Source organism: Coregonus lavaretus, assembly GCF_964263955.1.
Source record: "Coregonus lavaretus genome assembly, contig: HAP1_SCAFFOLD_3141, whole genome shotgun sequence".
Taxonomy (NCBI): domain Eukaryota; kingdom Metazoa; phylum Chordata; class Actinopteri; order Salmoniformes; family Salmonidae; genus Coregonus; species Coregonus lavaretus.
In genome coordinates this window covers 1-10,901 of record NW_028166892.1, presented here as the reverse complement: position 1 = coordinate 10,901, position 10,901 = coordinate 1, and the positions used below count along the sequence as shown (strand labels likewise).

Here is a 10,901-nt window from a genome sequence, read left to right as displayed (position 1 = left end):
ACATAATTGTAAATGTGAACGTTCCTTGATATGAAAACCAATCAAAACTGTCCTGTGGGCACGTGCCACAAACATGTCTGCGCCCTTTGCTATAGATACCGATAAATGTGTTCCTCTAAATCCAATATAAAGTTGTATTGCTCGGCAGCGTGTTCTACAAAGTACAGGTATAGCTATCAACAGTCCCTCAACTTTGCTTTAAAGTTGTGTTCCCGTCCTACTGCCATTGAAGTCTCGATTACTTTGTTGAAAGATATCCGGAACTGCTTTGATTTATGAGCAGATGACCTGCCACAAACTCCTATGGAAGTCTCCATCCTTATTGCGTATTATGTTGATCTATGCACTCTGCAGTATGGAGATGTCTACTTCCACCCGGTGAGATGAAATGGACTATCAATCATTATCTTTGTTGTCACAATTGAGAAATGTGTAGTGCAGTCAGGGTAAAAAAAAAACAGATAAAAAAGGACAGGACTTGACTCTGAAGCAGAGATTAGCTGGCTAGCTACAGTATGAAACCCATGCTCTGCTTGGTCAACTGAAGAACATCTACCACTGTGCCAAGCTGACCATTGGGGCCACTCTCCAGCTGGTGGACAGTGTGATGACTGGGAAAGTGAGGAACGTTATGGCTCTGGTCAGGTGGGTTTATATTATGAAGGGACAGGGAACATAATGTGGTGGCAGAATTTGGGGTGAGCTGCTGTTTGTTTTGCCCAGGGTGTTGATAGTGGACTGGGACGTGCATCATGGACAGGGGGTACAGTTCTCTTCCGAGGATGACCCAAAGTGTCTTTTTTCTTGATTCTAACTGGACCTTTTGGATAGTAATCCATCCTGACTGACACCCCTCTTTGTCTCCTTTTGTGCTCTACTTCTCCTGTCACTGCTATGAGCACCAAGGCTTCTGGCCCAACCTGAGGGAGTCAGACTATGACAGTGTGGGCAAAGAGAAGGGCGCTGGCTTCAACATCAACGTACCTTGGAACAAGGTCAATACCATAGGAGTAGAATTCTAGAAGTCATTTCAATTCTAAGAAGCCCTTGTTTCTTCCTCAGTAGCATTATGCCTTCAGTTCTCATTTGATCTCTTGACTGGTTACAGGTGGGGATGGAGAACAGTGATTACCTTTCTGTCTTCCATGTTCTCCTGCCTGTTGCATATGAGGTGAGGCATTCTCCTGCATCTGCAGCACTCACAAAACATGTCTCATGACCAGTCTCTACATTTCAATCTCAAATGATGACTGAATTAAAGGAAGGCTCTTTGTTCCAGTTCAGCCAAGATTTGGTATTTGTTTGTTCTGGCTTTGACTGCCATTTGAGACCCAGAGGTAAGGCATTTTACCTTTCTATGAATAACCAAACGAGTGTAGAGCGTATTGTAATTTTATTATAATTAATCTGTCTTTCAGGTTTTGTCCCAGTGTTCCCACCAGACATCTTTGCCCACCATACCCACCTCCTGATGTCCCTGGCTGGGGGGAAACTGTGTGCAGTCCTGGAGGTGACTGTCACTCATAGACTAACAGTGATATTTAAGTGTCACTCTCTTAGGAATTGACTCACATGAATATAACAGGAACTGTTTCTAACTGCTACTGTTCTTAACTCCTCTTTACACTCTAAAACTGTTTTAGGGAGGGTACAACTTGACCTCACTAGCCCAATCAGTGTACCAGACCGTCCAGACCTTACTTGGAGATCCTGCCCACCAAACATCAGAACTGAACGGCCCATGTGAGAGGTTGGCTAGTTTCTCAATAAAGGCATTTCATAAACTTTAAATCTGCTATAACATAAGTAGCACTTATAAGTAGAATGCTAGACTGTAAATCGCTCTGGAGAAGAGTGTCTGCTAAATGACAAAAATGTAAATATAAAACATTATGTAGCTTGTACCGCATCGCAGTGCTAGCTGTGCCACTAGAGATCCTGGTTCAAATCCAGGCTCTGTCGTAGCCGGCCGTGACCGGGAGACCCATGGGGCGGTGCACAATTGGCCCAACGTCGTCCAGGGTAGGGGAGGGAATGGCCGGCAGGGATGTAGCTCAGTTGGTAGAGCATGGCGTTTGCAACGCCAGGGTTGTGGGTTCGATTCCCATGGGGGTATGAAAAATAAAAAATATGAAAAATAATGTATGCACTCACTAACTGTAAGTCGCTCTGGATAAGAGCGTCTGCTAAATGACGTAAATGTAAAATGTAATGTACCGTTACAGCATTGCATTGTATCTCTCTCTTTCTATCTGCCCCTGCAGTGCTCTGGAGTCAATTCAGTGTGTCAGATCCACTCACAAGCCATACTGGGCCTGTCTCAAACACACAGGTACTATATGACATTAGGGCTGTGACGGACATGGAATTTTGGATGAAGGTAATTGACCAGCAAAATGGCCACGGTCTCTGTAATAACCGTTCGAATAGCAACAAAAATAATATTTCGGTTTTTTTACGCACATTTTCTCCTTTCCTCCTCTCCTGACTGCATGTTCTGCCAGATAAATATAATTAATAGAACAGGCGTCCCCATTTCAAGTCAATGATTGCATAATGGGTGGACTGGCGGCTATTGCAAGTGTACCCATAGGAGCAAAGCTAGGTTGAAGATGACAAAGGTTAAGACAACGAGATTCTAATATCCCATAAGTCTTTGCAACAATTGGACCACAGTGCTGGTAGTTAGAAACGGCGCTGGTCCCAAATTTGTGACGATGTTGTCTTAACCTGTATATTTTTGACCTAGGAGCAAAGCAGGAAGTAAAAACTGGATGTGTACCCATCAATATGTGCTGTGATTTGTTGATTCAACTCAACTGACATTACAAAAAATACATTCCATTGCATGAGACACATCAGTTAACATCATTTGAATGAACATTCTACATGACCAATAATGGAAATTATTGCATCACAATACCAGGCAGCCATTGCGAGTGTACACATGAGTTTACCAGTCAAATTGCCAGGGTTAGAGGTTCCAAGCCCATTCTATTCAGCAGTTGCTACAACACTTTGCTTGCAACAAAGTTTAATCAAGTTGTTAAGAGCTCATGTTAACGCAGAAACGGACTCAACTGCACCAATGCCCAGCCTTCCAGTCTTCAGTCAGCTGCTCCCCCCCACCCCCCCATTTAAAAAAAAAAACGGTTTACGACGGTTATTTAATTTACATGACTGTCGTCTTCATCCATAACCGTCTTTTATATGGTAATTGTGCCAGCCCTATATGAAATCACTCTGATCTCATCACTCCATTTACAACATATCAACCTGCATTGCCCTAATGGAACTATTCCTCTTTTCTTTCTTCTCTCCCTCCCTTCACTTCCTTCTCCCCCCCAGTTGTCCCACCGTGTCTGAGCCTAGCACTAAACGGTGTAAGCTGGCAGAGAAGGAATAGGATGTGCAGGCTGATGAGGGTCAGAAAGGCGAGGGGGATGGTTAGAAAAAGGAGGAGGTGGTGTGGATGTCACCAGTTTATGCCAACAAATATGAATATAGGATGAGTCAACAAGATTATTTGCGTTAACAGACTATGAACCTTTAAGTGAGATTTTCACTGGACAGTTACTTTAAAGTGCATGATCATAGTTCCTGTTCAATCACTGTATGCTTTTCTTGATAATATGATCATTGATTGTATGAAACATTTGACATTTTTGGTGACGCTTTAGTAATGCTGTCTTATTTTATAACCAGGGTAAACTTTTTCGAAGAGCCACAGGATGAGGAAGCTGTCTTGTCTCGCTGCAGTGTCAATGCTCTCTTTGCAAAGATAAAGGAACAAGTGGTGATATAGCTGTTGATAGCATTGTTGTGAAGATGACAGTGCTTCATTGTACTGATTCTAAGTAGCTTGCATCATATTACAAATGGCATTAATTGTTATTTGTTGCAGATTACACAGTATGTTTGCCAATGTTTCTTTAGTACTAATTCATTTTGTGTAGCCTCTGTTTGCTTGTGATAAATGTGCCTCATTGCTATTCCTGGAGGTTATTGTGTGTGTATTTATGTATTAGGAACCAAACTATGGGGCTTTTATTCTCAGCACCACAAGGAGTAGAGAAAGACTGCATCGTGGTCTCTGTGGTTTGGCCTCTGTGGTGTTGTTTTAGCTAACCTGTCATTGTGGTGCTAACTGTTTGTAATGGTCAGACTCTGGTGCCTGACGTCACTGTGATGATGCTGTGTGCCGTGCAGCATGCTGGGAGGTTTCTCACCAAATGGTACACAACGTTTATGACCTTTTGACTTTGAGTCCTTTCTCAATACTGGACATGCATAAACCAGCAGGGATATTGGTGGCGAACACTGTTGGTGTGTGATTTCTCTTCACTGGTTATTGGTGGTGTTCCTGGGGGATGGGGAGATCCCGGCATAAATCACAGAACGGGTGAGAATGTTTGTACAGTATGTTGAGTAACCACACAGTAATAAACACCCTTCTTAACTGTTACCATCTCCTTCACCTCTCTCCTTTAGGAAAGCACTAATGGTGCAGATCAGCAGTAAGGAGCCAGAGGATCAGAAATCCAGATGTCATGTTTATGTGTATCTGAAAAAGGTACAGTAAATTATCCGGAGAATGAATCTTACAGTACTCCGAATACATGATTCTCTTGTTGCTGGGTCTGTTCCTGCCCCTGGCCTTTCAGTACGACCCAGGGCTGGTGCTGCTGGCGTGGGGGCCGGGCTGCGAGGTCGGGAGGCAGCCTGGGCACAGATCACCAGCCTGCTCTAGGGACTGGCACAGGGTCACTCACTGGCTCTCCTACAGGTGAGAGGGACACTCAGAGAGGGCACTGAGGGGCATATTTTGATTTGTAAAAAAACAGATGTTCATGAGAAGGCAGATGATGACAGTGGCCCTCGAAGTCTAACACACTGTTGTCATAGCCCAGGAGGGTGAGGAGGGGGCTGTAGGGGCCATGACAGCCTCTCCGCTGGGGGATCCGGCCCCCTCTCTGGGGCCCCTGGATACCCTTCTCCCTGAGGACGTGGAGGCCATGGAGAGACTGAGACAGAGGCTGCAGACACACGGGACTACTGCAGACCACAGGTGAACAGATGATCACAGCCTCTAGGGGAACCTGATCAGTAACTCCAATGGATAATAGAAATGTAGAAAACTGTAATAGTCCTTTGTATTGAACCTCAAGAAGAGACTCTGATCACTGATCGTTAATGTATTTATGTCCTTTTTAAAGCTGCTCTGGGGAAAGAGGCAGAGGGAAAAAAAGGAAAGAACCTGGACTAAAGTAATCCAGGAACTGAAGTGATCTCTACGCCAGTTTGGCTTGTAACTAGGGGAGAAGATCCATCTCCAAGCCTTCCACGATTCAACGATCTGTTGGCCATTTTACTATCTCTTCATTGAAAATGTCTGGAACTTGCAGCGCTGTGTAATCTCCATATATGATTATCATGGTTACTGTCTGTTTTCATCCGTCCATGTGTGATTGAAGTTGAGAACTTCCTGGTTGCACAACTGAACTAAAGTCATGGGGTCATTCAGTATTAATACAAAGGATAATATGCCATTTAGCAGACGCTTTTATCCAAAGCGACTTACAGTCATGCGTGCATACATTTTTGTGTATGGGTGGTCCCGGGGATCGAACCCACTACCTTGGCGTTACAAGCGCCGTGCTCTACTAGCTGAGCTACAGAGGACCACATGCACAGGATGCTGTTGGTCAGAGAATATATAGCCCACTGATACAGCTGTGATGTCTATAGAAGTTATAGAAATGTGTCTAATGCAAAACCTATTTTCTATGGACAACTAGAGCAAAGAAAGAAGACTGGCAAGTGGCGTTCCTCATGATGTAATAAACATACAGTACTAGTCAAAAGTTTGTACACACCTACTCATTCAAGGGTTTTTCTTTATTTTTACTATTTTCTACATTGTAGAATAATAGTGAAGACATCAAAACTATGAAATAACACATGGAATCACGTAGTAACCAAAACAGTGTTAAACAAATCAAAATATATTTTAGATTCTTCTAAGTAGCCACCCTTTGCCTTGATGACAGCTTTGCTACTCTTGGCATTCTCTCAACCAGCTTCACCTGGAATGCTTTTCCAACAGTCTTGAAGGAGTTCCCACATGCTGAGCACTTGTTGGCTGCTTTTCCTTCACTCTGCAGTCCAACTCATCCCAAACCATCTCAATTGGGGTGAGGTCGGGTGATTATGGAGGACAGCTGCAAGGTTTGGCTCCTGTCTTTTTTTAGGTTCTAATTGCTGAGGAACCCCAGTAAATTCCACTCATACACACTTAGAATGTCTGTCTGTGTTCTGGGCACTTGCTTCATTGTGAAAGTGTATAAAGTGCATAGTCACTTTAACTCTACCCACATGTACATATTACCTCAATTACCTCGACTAACCGGTACCCCCTGTATATAGCCTCCCTACAGTTCTTTTATTTTACTGCTGCTCTTTGTTTTTTATTTGTGTGTATATATATATATATATATATATTTTGTTTTTTGTTGTTTTTTTTGTTTTTTTAAAACATTTTTTACTTATCTATTTTTTACTTAACACTTTTTTTCTCTTAAAACTGCATTGTTGTTTAAGAGATTGTAAGTAAGCATTTCACTGTAAGGTCTACACCCGTTGTATTTGGCGCATGTGGCAAATACAATTGTATTTTATTTGGTATATATTGTATTTCCTCAAGGTAAAGCTTGTTTTCCATCTGTGTCACTCATAGTACAGCAGGAGACTGCCCCATTGTGGTGGTTGGTGAAAGTGATGATAGCCCTGGCATGAGGGGATGGAAGCTAGTCTCAAGACAACACTGATGAATGCAGAAAAAAAATGAAATACTGACATAACAGGACCCATGTCGCCCAAAAAGTAAACTCAAGTTTGCCAGAAATCACCTGGAAGTACCTGGAGGATCATCAAGACTCCTGTAAGAATGTTTTATGGACAGATGAGTCGAAAGTGGAACTTTTTGGACAACATGGGTCCCATCTCGTTTGGCGAAAACCAAACACTGCATTCCACAGTAAGAACCTCATACCAGCGGTCAAGCATGGGGGTGGTATTGTTTTGGTTTGGGGATGCTTTGCTGCCTCAGGACCTGGAAGACTTAACATTATTGAATTCTACAAGAGAATGTCAGGCCATCCGTCTGTGAGCTGAAGCGCAGCTGGGTCATGCAACAAGAGAATGATCCAAAACACACAAGCAAGTCTCCATCAGAATGGCTGAAAAGCAAAACATTTAAGGTTTTGGAATGGCCTAGTTAAAGTCCAGACCTAAACCCGATTTGAGATGTTGTGGCAGGATCTGAAACGAGCAGTTCATGCTTGAAAACCCACAAATGTCACTGAGTAAAGCAGTTCTGCATGGAAGAGTGGGCCAAAATTCCTCCACAGTGATGTTAGAGCCTGATCAACAACTACAGGAAGTGTTTGGTTGCAGTCATTGCTGCTAAAGGTAGCACAACCAGTTATTGACTGTAAGGGGGCAATTACTTTTCACACAGGGGCATTGGGTGTTGCATAGTTTGTTTATTAAATCAATTAAATAAGTACACATTTGTATATATACTGTATATTAAGAGGAATACATTTACTGCAGGATTAATTGTTCAATGCAGCAGAACAGATAAAGATCTGAAAGTAATGCTTATAGCATAAGGATGAAGTTGTACACCACATAGTACTATGATTAACATCTCTAACCTAGAATGATAGCCAGTTAGGTTTCGTATGTAGCCTACCTCCAAAAAACTGGAATATCACTTTGCTGTCTGAGTTTATTCAGCAATAGACTGTTCTCTTATACAGTATAATAGTTCAGTCATATTGTGTTTCCATGCACCTTCCTATGCAATACTGCTGTTGCTAGATTGGGTACACAAACACAACATGGTACCTGTCAGTGCAGTAGTGTAGTAGTATCCATGCTCTCCTTCAAGTCCTGTCCACTGCTGGCCAGTGTTGTCCCTGTAGAGTACTAGGGGTAGTTAGATGATGTTCTGTTACTGTGGCTGGAGTCCCTGTCCTGTCCAACAGAGTGTAGAGCGTAGAACTCTTAGAATGTGGAAGATGTGTACTATTTCTATGTGTATCAGTTGTAGCCCTCTGGCTTCGCCGTTGAGTGTTATTCTTCCAATATCTTTCTTAGAAGAGAATGCTGAGAGGAACATGCTGGACCCAGCCTCAAGAGAGAATCCTAAATTCAAAGATCTTCAGAGGGTAGGTGACTGTGTCTTATCCACATCTCTCAGTAGTATGTATCCCTTTATTTTGAAGAACAAGCACTGATGCTAATAGATGTTGTTGTGTTTAGGTGTTAATAGACTGGATCAACAATGAGCTGGAGGAGGACTGTCATAGCCCCAATAAAAAAAGTAAACATTGGCCGTAGATTACATAACTTTTTTTAGATGGTGGGTCCGCAAATCTTTTCAAATATCAAAATGGGGTCGCGGGCCAAAAAAGTTTGGGAACACCTGCATTAGATGAACAGGGAGGGCAGTAACGCATGGGGAATGTAGGCAGTGAACATTCAGTAGAAGAGGGAAGCTTGCTGAAGGTAGACTATCATCAGAATGCTCATGATGCTTGAGTAGCTTTAATGCCTTAGATGTCCAGTAGGTAGAGCTCTTGCCTCACTTTAGATACTTGAACATTGGTGTATGTCTAAGCCAGCCTGTGACCCACACACCCAACCTCACCCCGCCAGCGCTTATCTTCCTGAATATAAAGTTTTATGTTTGCATACCAATATTACCCAGAATCAGTCAAGCAGCATGAGCTTTTCTTTTTGTTTGTGATCTTCCCTCTCAGAGAGAAGTTAGTTATTTTTGTTTTTATAAATAATTCATTACTTATTTTGTGTGCCTTGTTTGGTTTTAGACGTTGTGAACCTGAACCTGAAGTCCACCTTGAGGGTGTTGTACAACATGTTCACCAACTACAAGAACTCAGAGTGATGTCTGCCTGCCACACACAGTCACACACAGTCACATACAGTCACACACACAGCTACAGTGTGAGGAGAATGAAGGCACTGTGCTTGTGCCCACTTTAAGCCTAAACGATGAAGGAACCCACGGGAAATAGACAACATTCACCCTTCGTATCAGTGCCGTGGGACTTACGGATACCCCCGAGGACTGGCCTGAAGAGACTCAGATTGTTTGTATTTAATCTACCCCAATGTCAGTATTTAATTCCTCCTTTTTGCTAACCGCAACCCATACTCCAGCACACTTATGTTTCATGTTTTAATACTCAGTCAACACTGGAGAATGTATTATGCAACTGGAAAACATGCACAGCAAATTCTCCAGTGTTAAAAACAAAACAAAAATATCACTGAGAGTGTTAAATTAACACTGGAAGTGTTGAGTCTTTGGACCCATATAGACATTGGAACAGTGTTAAATTAACACACTGTTTAGTGTAAAACCTTATTCAAATATTTCCCAGAGTGCCTTGCCTTTCAAGTAAACTGGAGTTACCACCCATGACTATATTTGTTAGTGACAGAGACATGGTTGTTGCATTCATCCATTTTCAGTCCTATGGACTTTACAAAGTGAGATACTTAGCAAGTGTGTTATCATTAAAACAAAGTTATTTAACAAAATACCATACATATTTCACAAGGCCTTATTTTGAGGGCCTAGTTTTACCGTAATACAGGGCCTTAAACTCATACACATCACTTTGAACCAAAACCACGCCCATCATTATCATATTTCCCAGCATGCTGTAGTGCAGGTTGATTTTTAGAATTGTTTGTTTCGATATCTATGTGACCTTACAGGGTACCACTACAGTGACAAGTGTTTGTACCCCTTTAGGAACAAATCAAACAGTTTTTTTGTGTGTAATACAATGGCCTGAAACTCATGCAGTGTGTTAATTTAGCACTGTTCCAATGTCTATATGAGTCTACAGACTCAACACTTTCAATGTTGATTTAACACTCAGTGTTAATTTTGTTTGTTTTTTTACACTGGATATAATTTGCTGTGTGGGTGGGTATTTCATGCAAAAAGCCACTACTGCTTTATAAGAATATATTTATGTGTGAGGAAAATTGCTGTATTTTTCTATCTAATAAAGCTTTATATATTATTATTGATGTACTTCTATTGTTCTGTTGTATCTATCCATTTTAAAAGAAATTAATTGTAACAGTGCTATTTCAGTATTCTCTGACTGATTATGTGGACAGGTTCAAGCATTATTTCTTGATGCCGACCCTGTTGTCTTTCGCCTTAAGTGCAATATTAATTATTCTGAGAGAGAGAAGAGAGAGAGAGAGAGAGAGAGAGGAGAGAAGGCAGATAAGGGGAGAGAAGAGACATAGAGAGAGAGAGAGAGAGAGAGAGGAGAGAGAGAGAGAGAGAGAGAGAGAGAGAGAGAGAGAGAGGAGAGAGAGAGAGAGAGAGAGGAGGAGAGAGGAGAGAGAGAGAGAGAGAGAGAGACAGAAAGAGAGACAGAAAGAGAGAGAGAGAGAAGGCAGATAAGGGAGAGAGGACATAGAGAGAGAGAGAAGGCAGATAAGGGAGAGAGACAGAAAGAGAAGAGAGAGAGAGAGAGAGAGAGAGAGAGAGAGAGAGAGAGAGAGAGAGAGAGAGAGAGAGAGAGAGAGAGAGAGAGAGAGAGAGGAAGAGAGAGAGAGAGAGAGAGAGAGAGAGAGAGAGGAGAAGGGAGAGAGAGAGAGAGAGAGAGAGAGGAGAGAGAGAGAGAGAGAGAGAGCAGAGAGGTGAGAGAGCAGAGGGAGAGAGAGAGAGGAGAGAGAGAGAGAGAGGGAGAGAGAGAGAGAGAGAGATGGGTAAATTATTGAGTGGTCAAGTCTGGATCGCCAGGAGACATGCTGTTTCAATGGGAACAACTCTCCTCCCT

At 42.4% G+C, this 10,901-nt stretch overlaps 1 pseudogene across 1 annotated transcript; it reads left to right on the top strand.

Annotated features, from left to right (window-relative positions):
* The first annotated feature begins 303 nt into the window (after positions 1-303).
* LOC311114133 (polyamine deacetylase HDAC10-like) lies at positions 304-5,068 on the top strand (annotated as a pseudogene). Its single transcript has 11 exons — positions 304-378; positions 548-792; positions 869-995; positions 1,109-1,171; positions 1,280-1,337; positions 1,419-1,510; positions 1,644-1,750; positions 2,265-2,332; positions 3,349-3,474; positions 4,665-4,786; positions 4,906-5,068. The product of its transcript is annotated as a polyamine deacetylase HDAC10-like (transcript).
* The last annotated feature ends 5,833 nt before the right edge of the window (positions 5,069-10,901 follow it).